This window comes from Gobius niger (genome assembly GCF_951799975.1).
Source record: "Gobius niger genome assembly, chromosome: 10".
NCBI lineage: Eukaryota > Metazoa > Chordata > Actinopteri > Gobiiformes > Gobiidae > Gobius > Gobius niger.
In genome coordinates, this window is record NC_136861.1 from 21,949,746 (window position 1) to 21,967,708 (window position 17,963).

Consider the following 17,963-nt stretch of genomic DNA (forward strand, 5'->3'; position numbering starts at 1 on the left):
CAGAAGCTTTGCACTGATGACAGACAGGACTGAGACGTCACACTACAAAGTTGATTTAGATCGTTTTCCAACAGAACACGATAAAAAAAAGGTTGCTTTACTAGAGAACAAGACGCTCTCTGATGCAATGGGCGTATCTAATTGGAGAACTCCTTGTTATGGGTATAATTTCAGATCTGTCTTGGAACGGCAATCCCAATCTGACCTTCCCCGATGAACAAGCAACTTAAGGCCGCTGAGGTAATGGCAATGTTTATTCCAGTGTAGACAAACCCCCCCCCCCCCCCCGAGTTTGGTTGTTGTCTCTTGGGTCCAACTAAACATGACCCTTTTCCTACGCTTAATCAAAAAGTTGTGAGGAAAAGAGTCTTACGTCACCTCATAACAAAGTGCACATGGTACGACTCTTGGAGGGCAACACAGCAAACAAAAGTCGATCTTTTGAAAGACTCACCTTTGTGTATACGCAGAAGTCGGTTACAGCTCGACACCTCTTTCCAGGAACATGGCCCTCACTGTGGACGGAGCAGGGAAAAAAATTATTGCACAATACTCAAATCCATCAAAACTTTATGACCACTAATCACTTGCATCAAATCTGTCTGGTGTCACTTTTGAGATATTGACTTTGTCGGCCTTTATTGATCTTTGTTTGGCAGCAGGCTAAAAATACACCGGTTCCTGCTAGAGGGGTTGACAGCTTGCCTTTATGTCTGTACTTTAATTTCTAAACAGTGAGTGCATGCCTTTAGCTTGCGACTAATCCATCCTATTTGGCAGAGGCGCACGATGAAGAGATAATCTGGGCTGTTCCCTTCACCTGTCAGTCGTCGTAACTTAACGCTTGATCCACAGAGATGACAGTTTGGCATTTTGGTTTTCCCAGCATTGTTCTGGATGACTTCATTTTGCCAGAACAGCCTTCGGACATCTAATATGAGGTAGGATTGGAAAAATGGCTACGACCACAGACCACTTAAAGACACTTAAACGTACAGGAGCTTAGTAATAACGGGTGGAGCGCAGCAATGTCACATCATACGCTGGAGTCGCCGCAGAATTTCAATACAGTATTTATGCTAGGCCTCTGTCAACATGTAACTTCATGCATCGTCACAGCTCCTCCGCAAAATGGCAAACCAAAAAAGCCCATTATCCAGCTGGAACTACGAGGAGTTTGAAGTTACAAATGACTCCTAACTGGGCAGCGCTGCGAGGAGGGTGTGTTGGGAGACGGGAGCAGTCACTGGTCCCGCACCGCTACATACGTCAGCGTGGTGTATTTTCATAAACACTATCCAAGCATATCCTTCCTTTTCTGCGAGAATCAGGATCCACTTGGTAGGAATCCAACCAGTGAAATCTCTTTAAATGAAAACCAGGAGAGGAACATTAGGAAAGTGTCAGAGTAGAAGGAACTACAACAAAAAGGAAAATCAAAGTTGCGGCGATAAAAATAGCCGATGAACAGAGTCACTTCTCGAAAGGTGTGTCATTCGGGGAGTAAGGGACTAACTTTTGGCAGCGTTGAGTTACGGTCTAAAAATAGCATGTTTGCTATTATTTTTTTTTTAAAGGGAGCGAAGCCACTGGCACCAGAATGTTCCCCTCCTAACACATGACTTCACTTATGACGAATTACGGACCAAGTAAATAAAAGATAGACAAATACATCAGGAAACAACTAATGTTCTCTACGTCGTGATCAGTTGAAAACTATTACATAATATTAAACTTAGTACAAAGACATGAAAAGACATTTAAATTTGGTGTCTGTAGGTGTTACTTTAAGTGGAGACTTTGTACTTAGACTGTGAGAATGATATATTTTAGCCTTTGACAAGTTCCCATAGGCTATAAGTATGAAGAAGAAAGTTGAATTGAAGAAGAAATGAATAAAACATCTTTTTGTGTTTTAACCTCTTAAAGCGGTACAAAGTAACTCATGCCCCTAGAGGTCATAAGCGCCACTGCAGGTGTAGTAGCATGTTGCATTTTTTTTACTCATTAATTGTCCGTGAGAGTAAATACTACGCTGACAGAAAAGACAAAGGGAGAGAGGGATATTGTACATCAAAATACACAATGGAGATATTTTTTTATTCAGTCAAACTTGGCTGTAGATACTGTTTAAGTGGCGCTAGCCCGCAGTTAGCTTTGCCCGTTAGCCTGCTTCTTCTTCATGATTCTATTAGTGTGTATTGCACCTCCGACCCATAGGCAGCGAACTTACCCCCACAGGGACTAAGAGAAGGATTTATTAAGGTAAACAAGTTACTTAGTACTGCTTTAAAACACAAGGCAATGCCTTCACCAAGCGCATTTTCTCCATTTCGGCTTTACCCAAATCTAACAGCTTCTTGACTGGGGCTTACAGCCTATACGCCAGAGTGACGCCGCATTTTTGTGGTTTTCTTGTTGACGTTTTGTTGCTTTTTCATCATTCATGTTTTTGTCACTTTGTTATCATTTTATGTGTGTTATGTGTTGTTTTCCAGTTGAAAGTATGCATATTAAGACAACATGGGACCAAAGTCTGACAATTGGAGGGAATACAATGTTTTCCATGCAGTGTCCCTCCTCAAATTTGTCTTCCATTTTTTTGGGGTCATTTTTGTGACTGGTACCAAATTGGTTCCAAACCAATTCTAAACATGTCATAATATATAAATCACACAAACACATCCATAGTCGCTACCGTGTTTTATGCAGTGAAATTGGGAATTCGCAAGAACAACACATCAATGCAGCAAACCCTGAATCAAACTAAGCAACATCGTAACTAAAACACTAACAAAAACACTGGCCGATGTCATGGACTACACCCTGATAGTGCCTGGAGGTTCCAGTCTCAGAAGGAGCAGGGAGGAAGCGGTCGTTCCTCTCTATCTACCTGCCCCGTACCGCCCCCACGTGCTGCTGTGCTCTGACTGACAGATCCTCATCTGGCTGTTAGCTGTGTGTGACTGTGTAAACATGGACAGGCTTTAGTGACAGGTGAGAAGGACACACACAAACGCGCACATATGAGTGGATTACTTTGGGGTAACAACACCGTGTCAAAAAAGGCCTTGGAGCACAATACCACACATTCCTTTACATTATTTTGTACTTTTTGACAGGAGTGCAGCAGGCATTCTCTTGCATTTTTACCTAAAAATGTATAGTTCTTTGCTGTAGATAAGTTTAGATAAGTTTAAAAAGTTTAACTCCCTCCTGGATCGAGTGTATTTTTTCCAGTTTGGCTTAAGTTTCTTAAATCAAAGCACCAAAATAGTGATGAAAGCGAGACGTAAGCGAGAATGAAAACATGACAACAAAGCAACAAAAACGCAACCAAAAAAGTGACAAAAAAGTGTAAGAAATGCAACAAAAACATTGTCCAAAAGAAAAAAAAAATCCAAACAAAAAGTTACCACAAAAACATGTGAAATAAAGTGACGACGTGGAAAAATGTGCTCAGTCAAGGTGGGGGGTATAAGATTAAAACTTCCATTTTCATTTCAACATTAACTTCTTATACTAATTAGGGATGCACTGATCCAATCTGGTATTGGATATCGGAGACGATACCATATCGGAGCTGATACAGCTACAAATATCCGATACTGAACCAATAAAAACACAACTTTCACCAACTAAATCTGAGTGGATACATAGAGTGGAAACATATTTGTGATCGCTGCGCAAAATGCCATGGCTAGCAATAGCATGCTAAAGCTAACGTCAACTAATCAAGGCTTGGATCACCGAAAGTAGCCTGATAAAATAAAATTGGCCACTGCAGTCACAGGCCAAGTGTTTGTATTTTAGTTCATGAAATGCTGTTAAAGAATAGTTATGCACAAGTTGTAGTGATCAGATCACTTTATATGTGACCTAAATAGCCGGTCATATATTTAGTCTAGAAAGTCCAATTATTCTTGTTTAATGTTTTTCCATTACAGTATTTTAATAGATAGCCATAGTTGAAAACAAAAAGACTTCATTGACTTTTAAGAAAGTCTCTTGGTATCGGTTAATATCGGATATCGGCAGATACTCAAACCCCCAGTATCGGTATTGGAAGCAAAAAAGTAGGATCGGTGCATCCCTAATAATAATGCTCAAATGATCGCGATTACAAATGTACAACAATGTTACTTGACACTAATGCTTTAAAACATTAATCACAAGCACGTTATAGCCAAAGCCATAATGCATAATCCTAGTACTTTGCAGAATATTCGCAGTAAACCATGTCGTTAAATTCCTCCTACTGTTTCACTGACAGTTAAGAAATATCCTAAAACCCGGCGTAAACCTGGTGTATCTGATCCATATGTGCACAATTTGAGCGCTCGCTTCCCCGGTGTGCACTGATAATGAGGCGCGCTGTTATTAAGATGTTTGCTTTAATCGCGCGGAGGGTTATTAGGGCCAGTTTACAGCACACAGGAGAGATTAACCCAGGCCATGCGTGACGAACACCGCTGAAGAGGCCAACGATAAGCAAGCAGCGAGCCACAACTGGGAGGTATAGACTTGAGAAATGTGCTCACTGTAGGATACCTGGCCCAGCGTGACCAATCTCTCAAACTCTCCTCTTACAGCCTGCTTCAAATCACTGCCAAAAAAAGTGGAGAAGTTGACCCATCATTTGTACAAGTAATGTTGTTTTGTCATATTAAGTGCCTGGTAGGGCGCCTGGTCCACGCCCTGCCATCGCTGAACATTTAGCCGATGACATAAAGTCTCGGGAGCACAAAACTCCCGCTGCATATGCTTGCCATAAATTTCAATAGACAGTATATTGTTGCAGCGCATTTTGTTGGAATTAAGGGAGCACTTGAAAATATATCACTTTATGAGGTTTCTCGTTTTCCCATAGAATTCCTACAGTTTTTTTTCCCCCTTCAATTTTACCTGAAGGCTTTAAAATGGCACACAATTAGCACTGACAGCCCCGCCTTGTGTAGTCAGGGGCTACTTGACAAGAAATACCTCCACCCAGGTTTATGAGAATGGCGTTGTGGGTAAATGGGCCAAATGCTACCATTGGCACTTGATTTCTATTATTGTTCGACAACCTGAAAAAATTACTAAATTATGATGAATCACCAGTAGAAAACAAACAAACAAACATAACAGCAAGGCATTCATTACAAACTGGCAGAGGTATGGGGTAAAGTGGTCAAGATACACTGCCAGACAAAAAATAAAAACAAGATGCTGTCTGGATTTAACTGTTCTGATCTGGGGTTGCTGCAGTTGGTCAGGTCTAGGTTCACCAATACTGTGTGGATTCTTCTTCCCTGATGACAGCATGGGCATATTACTAGGATTAATCGAGCTCACACGGAGAAAGAGTTCAGGGAGCATGACACATCATTTTCACACATGGATCGACCACAACAGAGTCCATGAAATGAACCCCATTGAGAATCTTTGGGTTGTGCGGGAGAAGGCTTTGCGCAGTGGCCACGATCTCCCATCGTCAATACAAGATCTTGGTGAAAAATCAATGCAACACTGGACTTGTTGACATTGCAGAAGCTCATTGAAACAATTCCACAGTGAATGTGTGCTGTAATCAAAGCTAAAGGCGGTCCAACCAAATAAAAGACTGTGTCACCCCTTGTCTTTGGTCAGGCAGGGAATAGAAAAACAAAATCACACAAATCTTGATTTTATTTCAAATAAAAATCCTGATATTTGCATTAATGCTTAAAAATAGAAGTACAAGATGAACCTTTACAAAAGTAACAAAAGTACATGAATGAGTAACATGAGCAATGAGTACATGAGTAACTGAATACTCTGCAAAGTGAATTACAAAATACCCGGGTACTGTTTGTGTCAGTTCCCCGGTTTTAAAAATCAAGAGGCTGCTTGGAGCGAAACCCGAAAAGAAACATCCCAGTGTGAGACAAAAAAACAAAAACACCTGTTGATTTATTTGCACATGCCCCACATTTAAAGCCACTCTTTGTGCATCCTTTGTCACTCTCGGCCTGTGCGAAATAAAAGCGTGCGTTTGTAAATGTGTGCATATCCAGTTAGCAGAAGGTCAGAGCGGTGAAGTATTAGCCTGGTGTTTGCTCTCTGCATGTACTCTATGGGACCGGCCCGCTCGAGAGTTTGAACAGTGACGTGTGAAACCAGTAAAAACAGGACATAGCGCCACACTGTTTGCTTAAGGACACCCAAAGAATGGCCTGCCACTACAAAACAAATCCCTCATGGCCTGCATTCCTCCTGTCCGTCAGACGCTACCTGTCGAGCGAGAAGTGACACGGAGCGGAAAAGGGTAGTTAGCTACATCGTCGTGGAAGTTGGATCACGGGTAATTAGTTAAACGTTGTCAGCTCTGCCTTCAAGTGTGAGCTGTGATTCATACAGGAGAAAGCAGGTTTGCAAGTTGAGTAAGAGGTGCAGTATTGATGCATTAGTGGATATTCACACCAGAGGTCGACCGAAATGGGTTTTGTCTAAGGCCGATGCCGAGCTGATATTTTTGGCCGATTTTTCCAAATGTTTATAATCCTGTAAAACCATAAATACTTGGTCTATGCTCCAGCAGTGGACCAATTTACTTTATTGCTTTAAGAGATTCCATCATAGTTTCTGTCCCAAGTTTGATTAGTTGTCGTTAGCATTAGCATCCTGTCGTTAGCCTTAGCATACTGTTGCTAGCTGCAGCATATTGCGCGGCTTGAAGCTAACCAATTTTCAGCACAATGTTTCTCTGTTCCCCTGAGGCCAAGGGAGTTGTTGGAAAGCCTCTATCACTTTCGGTCCAGGAGACTTTCCTGGCCCTAGATCAGCTGATAGCCGATATTGTAAAATCCCCAAATATCGGTCGACTACCAATTTACACAATGTTTGTAATTGATATATCCAGGATATGTGTGGAGAATGTTGACGGGAGAAACCGTAACACACAAATAACATGAAAACTTCCCACAGAAAGGCCCACACAATCCAGGAACTGAGTTTATGTGAGTTTACAGCCCCCATGCCACCATGTTAAGCAAAAAAAAAAAAAAAAACATTAGATCAAATATTCCGATGCATGACAAACAACCACGATCTTTGGTTTGGATTATCTTTTTCGTTCCTTTCATTCCTTCAGGAAACTAGAATAGGCCAAATGTTCTCCTTTTAGGTCTCCTGACTCACACTTAGGCCTGTCACAATAACAAGTTTGAATATCGATATATAGCTGTAGGAAAATATCGCGATAAACGATATTATTGACTCTAACGATACTAGAAACTGTAAGCCATAAAGCAAAAATCACAGTAAACCTTTGCTCTAAAATGGCTTAATCATGTCTTAAAATACCACACAGACGGCAATAAACATGAAATATAATGTAAATAAAGATAAATCGGTTATGTTATTCATTGAAGGATAAGTCGATATAGTAATTATCGTGACAGCCCTACTCACACACTGCACACTTTGATAAAAATGATCTTCTTCTTTAACTTAACATGTTAATTATGACATGACAAGTCTATAGTGAGGACTGGGTGTCATTGTAGAGGCATCCATCTAGCACAGGCATAAAAAGGAAGACTTGCACCAGATGACTGTGGCACTCCCCTCCATCTCTACAGCCCGAGGAGCCATTGGGAAAACTGGATGTGATTTGTATGTGTGTTTTTTGAAGAGGGGTGCTCATAAACAGCCATGAAAGGGGCCCCTCTATTCAGCCCGCCGGTCGAGATGCGCTTCACTGAGCCCGCCTTTTGTTTTACGCCTCTCCACAAAAACCTTGAGCGAAAGCAAAAGAGGGGCAGATTCTCCGGATGGGTGCAGGCTCAAATCATGCCATTAGATTGGTGCCCACTTTGGGAGAAAAGGGCTTTAGTAGCGCTTGAAGTGATTTAAAAGATGCAGGGAGAGAGGAGGGCTGCCCGCAAATCCTGTTTGGACGTAACAACGGGGCGGAGGAGAATGGCGGGGCAAAGTGCCAAGCTACTGATCGTTCTATAGTATGCAAAATCGCTCCGGAGTCCGTGAGAGTTGGGCGAATTTTAAAACAAAAGAGGCAAAAACATTCTTCTGGTCACGTGACGGGGGTCAATGTGCCGCGGCGGTGTACCAGGTCAGGAAGTTCACCAAACTTCCCACGCTGCCTCTGACCATGAGCCCCCACGGTTCAGGCCCGTAACAGGCTTCATTACAGCCTGGGGAGTTGAGTTTCCACAAGTGCCCACAAAGGGATGAGCCATGAAGGAAATATACACCACTGCCCCGTAGGTACGACAGGGCAGACACGGGCGGGGATAAATACTGACTCTTAAAAAGCAGATGTTTCACTCGAATGTAAAGGCGTCTGGTATGCGTGTGATGTCACGGTGACGCAACAGGAAAGTCATGCATCAGGTATCGCAGCAGACAAATAAGAAAAACACGAAATTTGACAAATCAACAATGAATAAAAACACCAGCTATGTTGTTTAAAATTGCTCTTAGACACTTAGGCACCAGGGTAATAAGGTGGTGAGACGGTGATATGGACAATAATGCAAAACAATATAATGCAAGCTTCTGTTTTCCTGAATTAACATGAACGTAAAAAAAAATGTCTGCAGGGGACAGTGTGCCAGCTGTCATGTGTGCATTGTGGTGCCCATTGATCTACAGCAACCCAATATGCATGGGAACCTGGCAGTGTCAACAAAGGGACAGTGCCAAACCACTCTTAAAGAGAAAAGCTCAAGCTCAGTCCTAAATGATTATTTATCTATCTGATACATGGCAATTATAAGCTATTGCAGTCTATCTTTAGTATTGCAACGTATGTCTAGTGAGGCAAAACTGCAATGGAGAGTTGTATCAGCAATAGAATAATGAGTCAATTCTACGTATAAATAAGTACAAGGCAAGGAGAGGAGAGGCAAAAGCAAAGTATTTCTATGGTTCTAAAAATAAAAAAATAACAGCCAGATCTGGGCCTCCGTGTCGGGACTGAGCCGTGACTCAACTGGTAGTAGACTCCAATCTGATAATGAGTTTCCCTCACCTCACTCGCAGTTACCTTTACCTGTGTATGACACACAAGTCAAGCGTCCTAAATACCAGACTTATCAGTGTTTATTGGCGACTCTGTTTGAGAGATAAAACCACCACAGATTACGAGCAGTGCAGTGATGCTTAAACTGTCTCTAACTGCCTCTGTCCTGTGTCCCATTGGTCCAGGCTTTTACTTAAAGGTATATTGTTGTTTAAAATGTAGAAACAATATAATGCATATATCTTCATTTGTTCAATATCCTTTGATATTTCACAACAATCGTTTTTGAAGATTAATGCACGACTGTTTGTACATACATAGGACTGTACTCATCTTAACAGAACACTGAATGGCCAACAACCACCAAAATTATTTCAGTTACTTATTGTTAAGTTTATTCCCTCGACCAATAAGCTGTAGTTTTAGAGCCACCTCACCTAGAGCGTCCTCTATGCATTGCTCTTGCTGCTCTTTAGCTGTTTAGTGATAAGGGATTTGCTTAAAGGAACAGGCCCACAGTTTTTACATAGTGAGATATGTTCTTCCCTGAGTTTAGCAAAACGACCAAAGATGTTGTTAGCATTTGGCCTCTCCCAGCATATTCCTATAGCTCCAAACAGAGGTGAAGTTGAAAGCTACCACGCTCTTCCACGGGCACACACAAAGACCAGACAGGTACGTATCAACTCGTCTAAGCTCAGGTAAGAACATATCTCAGTATGGACAAACGGTGGCCTGTTCCTTTAAGCCCTGGTTCAGTCCTCACATTCACATACAAGATAATTAAATTGAATTGGTTGTGTTTCTTTACAGATAAGAATCCAGAATTTTCTAGGAAAAGGCATCCAAAAGGTTGTATCGCCCTTTTAGGAGCGATACACAATAAACGCCTTTGTGCATCCGTGGCCTACATTGCTATTTTAATTGGATTTTAGCTGAATTCTGTTATATAGGCTTTCAAATCCAGCTCGCAAACTCAATCTTGAGTCTGAAAGCACGTATACAGTGTAGGGCCAGTACGAATGACATCAGTGGGCGTGACTTCTTGTCTGCTCAATGAGGGTGCTGTGGGCTGCTGTAGATAACGCTGAGGAATGAGCATTAGAAGACCAACGAGCTCTGTGGGACAACAATACCACCTCAGTCATTGCTATCGGGACAATCACGTTCTAGACCAGATTTGGGGCTGCTAAAAAGACATGCGCTTGTACAGTTTTCACAGGGCATTCAAACTTCCATCCATCCATTTTCTTTCGCTATATCAGGAGCCGTGTTGCGGAGATGCCCAGACTTCCCTTTATGATTCATGTTCATGTTGCGAAGAACCCCAATATATATATATTTGTTTTTTAATCTGATCCATGGAGGATTTCAAAATAATGTAATATAGGCTTCCTGTTTTCTTACAGAAATGCAGCCAGTTCTAAAATCAAAAATTGTTAACAAACTGTTTTTATTTGTATCATATAATCTTTGAAACCATTTCTGTTACCCTATAATCAATTCAATTCAACTCAACTCGTGATCCATTAATAAATAAAATAAAAGGACAAAACCAACAATTAGACTGGCATTTTAAAAAGACAATCATGCCAGTGTCTCCACAAGTCATACTGATAACATTAATTTATTTTTACACATATAGCTGTACATCAAAGTTTGTAGTTCAGCCTGTAAAGTGATCACTCTGGCAAACATTTATGTGGCATTTGACCATTTTGGATTCCTCAAAAGAACACGCAAAGCATCATCAGGCTATAGCCAGAGTATCAGCCTGGGCACACTGCATTATCTGTAAATGTCCTCATCATCTGGCATGTCTTCAGTGTAGATGTCCCTGAGGTACTTCATTTGTTCCCAATATCATATGGCAGATAAAAGTTTGGAAATATCATGTTCTTATCTTCCCAACACTTCCAATATGGTACTCCAATTTGTTTTCTAACAACAATTTCATTTTTTTTTTTTAAGTGCATAATGGAACTTTTTATGTGGAAAAAAAAGTTGATATTTGTGCGTATTTGACCTTGTAGTGACCCAATGGCTGTGTGAGTGGTCAACATGGCGCCTTTACTTTCCGTCACAGTGGTCTCTAGGACGCTCCAGGATCAATTGTTTAGAAGGTTTTCACTGCTGTCGGACTCTCACACCAGAAAACCTACAAAAAAATTGATCCTGGAGTAGTTGCTGGGTCACTACAAGGTCAAATATGCACAAATATCAACTTTTTTCTGCATAAAAAGTTGCATAATACACCTTTAAGTATCTTCTTCTAACATCAATGAATCTGATGGTTAGTTCTCCAGTGCAAGCCTTGCATAATGCTCTTAGCCATTAGACAAAGCTGGCCCTGCCTCAAAAGTGAGATATCCTTTATGGGTTTTTAGTCTGAAGTAGTGTTGTCGCAACAGTGCGTACATAATTGCAGTAGCCGTAAGTAGCCAGAGTAGCATTTTTCTGTCACATGCTGACACTGACCCTCCTTGCACAAGCACCGCGCTCGCACACTCTCGGTCAAACCGGTTGGTGGCGAAATGTCTCCTCATTGTGATGCCTGTTGTCACGGATACACCCAGGTGTTGCTCTGAAGCCGCGGTTAGAGAATTAAAGAAGCCATAGCGCTCACTAATCCTCCGCACCGCACTGTGTCAGTAACCAGGAATGCACTGTCTAAACTAAACTATTGTTTCTCTGCCAACTAAAATAACAAATATAAGCTCTGATCATGCCTGCGGGCTTCTGCCGTCGCAAGGAACTGGAAAAGAAGAGAAGTCTTAAAGATACAACCTGCACACCACACTGATGCTTTGATTTGATTTTTTTTTTTTCTTTGACCTTACAGCTTAATGCCTTTAAATTATAAAGCTCATCCTAGTGCATCATGGGAAGTCATGGAGATGTATTGTTGAGTAGGATCTTCTTCATACAGTATGGGACAAAGTCGGGCCAGCTGCCGTGAACAGTTGGGTGGCTTTGAACTCGGCCTAAGCCATGAGACAGCAGGAACTATCCCCTTTGAAGTCCCCCGCCATTAGAATCCCATTTCGAACACACGCTTTAATAGAAAAATAATCTGACAAGAGCGCACTTCACTATAGAGTCCACAACAGCGCCTGATCTGCCAGAACAAAAGTCAGAGTCGATGTGATTGTCTGTGGTTAAGTACAGTTTTATTGCTTTCACAATCATTGTCATCATTGTAAAGTTTCTCAGATCTAACTTCTCTGTTATTTGCTTTTAAGACAAAGATAAAAGTGTGAGACCAACTTCAAGGCCGTACACCTGATTTTGTTTGATTTCTTTTTTTATTATTCCAAACAATAAAAGAGGAAGCCACTAAATTAATATGTTAGTTGTGGTCCAAACTCATTCCCTATTTTTATAACATATCTGTCGAATCCTAATTCTTCACAGGGACAAGTTTAGAGGAACATTTCACAAATTGCAGGGTCACATTTCAGGGTCATTGCCACAGACATGCTAGAAAAGTAGTCAGAGACTTCATGAAATTGATACAAATGCTTTGCAATGTAATGCACAGTGTCTTTCCCATGAGTTTAAAATAGAGGAGGACAAAACTACTAGGAACAATATTGTAATTGCAAAAAAAACAGTTTTTGCCTCATATCATGCTTGCAGACTTGCTATTGACGACATCTGCTTTTATTGTTACTGTTACACCAACTGTTAGTCTATCTCTTTATTCCCAATGCTGCACACAACTAGGCCGACTATACTATGTCACTCCTGTAAATAGGTTTAATAAAGCACTGCTGTTTGCAATATAACACACTCTCCTCCGAGTAGTATTTTGTGTTAGTCATACTATTTATATGGTACCTGGTTTCAAAATGGGTACAAAGCATAAAGACCTTGATCTCACCAAACCACGACCATCCTAAACCAAACCACAGCATAATTCAGGATGCAAACTTCGGTCCAACTTATGTTCAGGCCAAACAAAGGATTTTCTGTCTGCTCAGGAGTGTCTATGTATTTACTTGTTTCTGTGATAATGAATGGTGCGGCACAATAAAAGAGCAAACAGATGCGACCAAAGTGGATCGTGGAATGCCCCTGTCTGAAAGAAGCTTGTTTCGATGGCTTCATTACGTGGGACAGCTCAGCGCCACCGCAGGTGCAAAGGCTAAACAATGAGCTTTTTTTAATGGGAGAAAACGACTATCTATGCCCACTAAAATAAGACCTAAAATATGACTTATTCTTTAAAAGCTTTGAACGCTACAAATGTGAAGAGGTTGTTTTTTTTATTTAAAAGGGATATTTCAGGATTTTTGACATAGGGCCTCATTTCCTAGTTATCCAGAGTGTTGTTGATTTCTAGAGATTTTTTTTATTTTTAAATTCATGCAGTCCTTATATTTCAAGAGTTTAGTGGTCGCACATGTCTATGGTAACTAGTAGCCTGCATTAAAAACCTCTTCAAAATCATCGGGCAGTCCTCCAAACGTTGCCATATCTGATTTGTAGAAAGCTCCTTTGTGAATTCCACGTGTAGTAATGCCGGCCACAGGTAAACAAACTACTGTAGATCAGGTAACCTCGCAGATCACTCCGCCACTGTGTAGCTTACAACCAAGAAGCTGATGCTGCTCAAATATAAGTTCTTTTAAATGCAAAATAGTTGTATTAAAAAAAATAGTGTCAACACAGACATTTATATTGGTAGTCTGGTGTTATAAGTGTTTTGCCTCAGGTGCACTGTGCCTGGGTCTGACTGGTAGCTAGTAGCCTGCATTAAAAACATAGACATGCACTTGCCTAGCACCACTAAACTCTTCAAATATAAAGACTGCATGAATTATGAATGAATTAATATATATATACCTCCAGAAATCAACAATAGTCTGGATAACTAGGAAATGAGGCCCTGTGTCAAAAATCCTGAAATATCCCTTTAAGTTAGTCCCCTGAGAAAGACCTGAAAAGTCCCACACAGAATTTCCTTTTCAGTAGAACCCTAGGGAGAAAACTACTGTAATATAGATATGAGAAGGGCATGCAAACTCCACACAGAAAGGCCCCACCTGGCCTGGGAGGCAAAAGCGATAGAACCACTACGCCACCAAACCATTAGTTACTGATGGGCGATTTCGAAACAACGAGTTAAGACGTCAGACGGAAGTGACGAGGTATGTCCACACACTGCTTTGTTTTGTAAATGTAAGGATACTGCATCACCAAATTAATGAAAAATCAGTGTTTGTGAAACCTATACTTAAAATGGCACTTAATAAAATATTCTAAAATCTCCCCCCATACATAAATTCACTGTTTCGATTGTATGAACTTCTTTGCTGAGAGGAAACTGCACTTTACTTTTTAACTAGGCACACTAATTACAAGTCTAAATCCTGACGTGAACTTGACCCCTCCGTAACCCATTTCCAGCTTTTGTTTCACAAACCAATAGTTAAAGCAGCCCGAGGATCACCTGACCCGCTCCACTTGTATGACTCCTTGCTCCTTGGCAAGCGCTCACCTGCCCCGCTGAGTCTAATTGCTATCACTGTGTGGGATGGCAGTCTGATTTAAGGCACATTGTTGACTGTGCGCTGTAAGGTTTGCATTGTAGCCTCCCGCCTGTCTGTGTGTGTGTGTGTTTGTGTGTGTCGTCAAGTCAAGCGCTTGCCCTGGGCGCACTCACTCATGTCTTCACCCGCCGGAGCCTATCATTAGCGCTGTCACGTAGCCACCTCCACAGTGAGCCTCGCAAGCCCCGACAACCTCCGACACACACACCTGGAGGGCTGGAGACCGAGTTCCCAGCTTCCCATAGACACAGAATACATAAACCTGTTCATATCCCTCAGCTTACACTCCCATTCTTTGCTGTTGAATATTTCAGACCTCTTTTTTTTTTGTTGCCAACTGCACATTCTTCAGCAGTCATTTATTTCCTGTGTTATCATTGGGATCATCAGCTGAAAGAAAATTCACACATGGTAGAAAATAAGAGTTGGTAAAGGGACTTCCGGGGCCACTCCTGCCTCGACAAATCAGTCTCATTCATTTGAGAGCAAACATTGACAGAGGAAGTTTGATTGAGAGAATGTTCTTCAATGGATGACCCAGCAACAAGTGGAGGAGGTTACAACAAGGAACAGCATGTGAACTCATCTATGCAACTGGAATGCATGGAAAACTGGGATGTATGTACTCAAAGATAACAAATAAACAAAATATATAAATGCTCATCTTTCAGTGTCCTCCCAATGTCCTCCTGAATGTCTCTCCCTACATTTTCCTCCCTGTCACGCTATGCTGTCCAAGGTGGAAGTAGAAGTAAAGCATATTTGAGTTGTATTTTGAATAAGCAGCCTCTAAAGTATTTAATTTTTTTCCCTCAACATCCAAAGCACCTGAAGTTCGTGACTGCACGACTGAGCAGAGCATACCTGACCGTGTTCACAAACTGTCACTTTGACAAATCAGTTCCATATAAGTCTTGAACAGATCTGAGCCTACTGGTTTAAGTCTGTTCTGTTCAAACACACAGTTAAATCCACTTAATCTGAGTAACAAAAGCACAACTCTGGAAAATGTGTCCCTTAAACATAGACCTGTATTTGTCCACTTTTGTCCCACCATTGGCACAATTTAGCTCAAGCGCAGTTATATGTTACAGGGTTTACCGAGCTGTTCTACAGGTGTGAAGCCATAGGGAAAAAACTTCTTTCTGGTTTCTCAGTGGCCGTGTTTTCAAGTGGCCCCTTTTCAAAGATTTCTGCCCAAAAAATACAAGATTATCCACTCCAGTGGTTAGCACTCTATACACACTCATCACAAAGGCAGTTTCAATCCACCCGCCACACAAGACTAACTGAAAAACAGGATGTGCCCTGCTAACCTTTTAACCTCCATAACCAAGTGCATTTTCTCCAGTTCAGCCTTACCCAAATCTAAATGCTTACAGCCTATAGTCCAGTGTAACGCCTCATTTGATAGCTGAGACCTAGGAGACTCATCTAAACAGATAATTTTCCTGGCGTTATTGTCACGTTGTCGTCACTTTTCCATTTCCATTTCCATCACATTTTAGCCACTTTTTTTATCGCTTTTCTGTTGCTCCTTTGTTGCTTTTTTGTTGCATTTTCACCTCTTTTTTGTCCGTTATTCATCACCTTTCCAGTCACGTTTTTGTCGCTCTTTTGTTGCATTTTCATCCTCATTTCGTCTCGTTTTTGTCACTAATTGTCACTTTTTTCAAGAAGCTTTTAGATTTGGGTAAGGCCAAACTGGAGAAAATGTGTTTGGTTCAGGCGGTGGGGTGAAGAGGCTAAAGGTCCCTATAAAAGACGAAAGAAGCAACATTTCTACTATTATTATGCCCAAACATTTAAAAAAAGCTAACCCTGAACAAGGTAGAACTTAGATCCTGTTTATTGCAAATGCTACTAAGTGGAAATGAGCAGCAGTATGTCCCACCTATATGTTATGCCCTGGTGTGCCTTCTGCATGACCTCATCAGAGAGCTCTGGGCAGCATCAGCGCAGCACGGCTCCCCCAGCCCCGACACTGTCTCCTGCTTCATTTACATGCAACAATATACAGATCCACAGCCCATTCTTAAACACACATACACACACCTTTCACACTAAACTCCCTCGTAGCCACCTCTGCACCAGTTATACCTCAGAGCATTTGTTTGTTTGTAAGAGAGGAGAAAGAACAGGTCATTTTTGGGCAACATGTTTTAGGAGCATAAACTCTTTGAACACAATGCGATACTGTTCACAATCAACTGAGCGATCGGTTTGACCCGGCGTTTGGTAGTGCAACGTACATGGCATACAGGCGGGAGACGTACAGGCGGGATGTTCACACCTGGGCTGGTGGAGGCTCCCTCGATGTGACTCAAATGAGAAAAAATGTAGGGCTGAAACTGGAGAGTGATTTGGCCTTAGGAAAGAAGTGTGTCAAGGGGAACTTGGACTTGAAACGTCATGTTTATGGTTGAGTGTTGCTACATCATATTCTACTATGTGACTTTTTCAGAAACACACATTGGAACAGCATAAAATAACTCCAGGGCAACTCCAGGTTAGTGCTTTTCTACATGTCTGCCTGTTTCCATAGGCAGAGACACTTCCTTGACTTCTCTCCAAAAGACATAAACATGAGATGCATTAATCTTAACATGATCTCCAAGGAAATACAATTAAGTCTGATAGTTGCAGGGATACAGTGAACCTTTATCTATTTAGCAACTGGTTTAGTTTAATAATATAATAACCAAAACATGAAGTAAATAAATATGCTATCTCCTCCAACCCATGCTCTCATTAGTTGCTGACTGATTTGTGAAGTCCCTCGGAGCTAGACCTGTAGAAAGTGTTCAGGCATATACGCATATTTAAACACTGGTTGCGGTTTGGGCACATAATTAGGGTTAGGGGATTCATTCTGTCAATGTGTGTCCTCAAAACATGCTCTTGTGTATACAGACGGCTCAGGCATGATCAAACAAAGCACACACAGGTACAGTATGCCAGCTGTGCTCCCCCCACTTCCCCCCAAAAATGCTTTTCTCTATCTCAGCGCCGTCTTTGCGGTATCCTGAGTGTCAGAATGAAAGAGGCCTTGTCTAAGAGCCTAATCCTTGGGCGATTAGTCAACGCGTCTCGATTAAAAGCTGCCGATGCCGTCCCGCCCCCAAAACTCCCCCTATCGCTCTGTGAGAAGGAGAGACTGCCTACAGGTGTCCAGCATGCCTCACTATGCAACAATGCATGGGAAGAAATAGGTAATTGACTTTCCCATATGACCAAAAGTAAGACAATGTGCATATAAAATGGAAAATAAAGTGATTTGATTAAGAGGTTGGAAAAACTTAAACTCTCCCAGTATATTCCTATAGCTCCAAACGGGATGAAGTTAGAAGAGACCAAGCTCTTCCACGGGCACGCACAGGTAAGAACATATCTCAGTATGG

The 17,963-nt window shown here is 41.5% G+C and overlaps 1 long non-coding RNA gene across 1 annotated transcript in view; it reads right to left on the reverse strand.

Annotated features, from left to right (window-relative positions):
• LOC306968507 overlaps window positions 1-17,963 on the reverse strand; it is a 61,645-nt gene that overhangs the window by 19,151 nt on the left and 24,531 nt on the right. Inside the window, exon 2 of the long non-coding RNA XR_013793260.1 lies at window positions 455-515. This is a non-coding gene — a long non-coding RNA (uncharacterized lncRNA). The remainder of the gene's footprint in view (window positions 1-454; window positions 516-17,963) is intronic.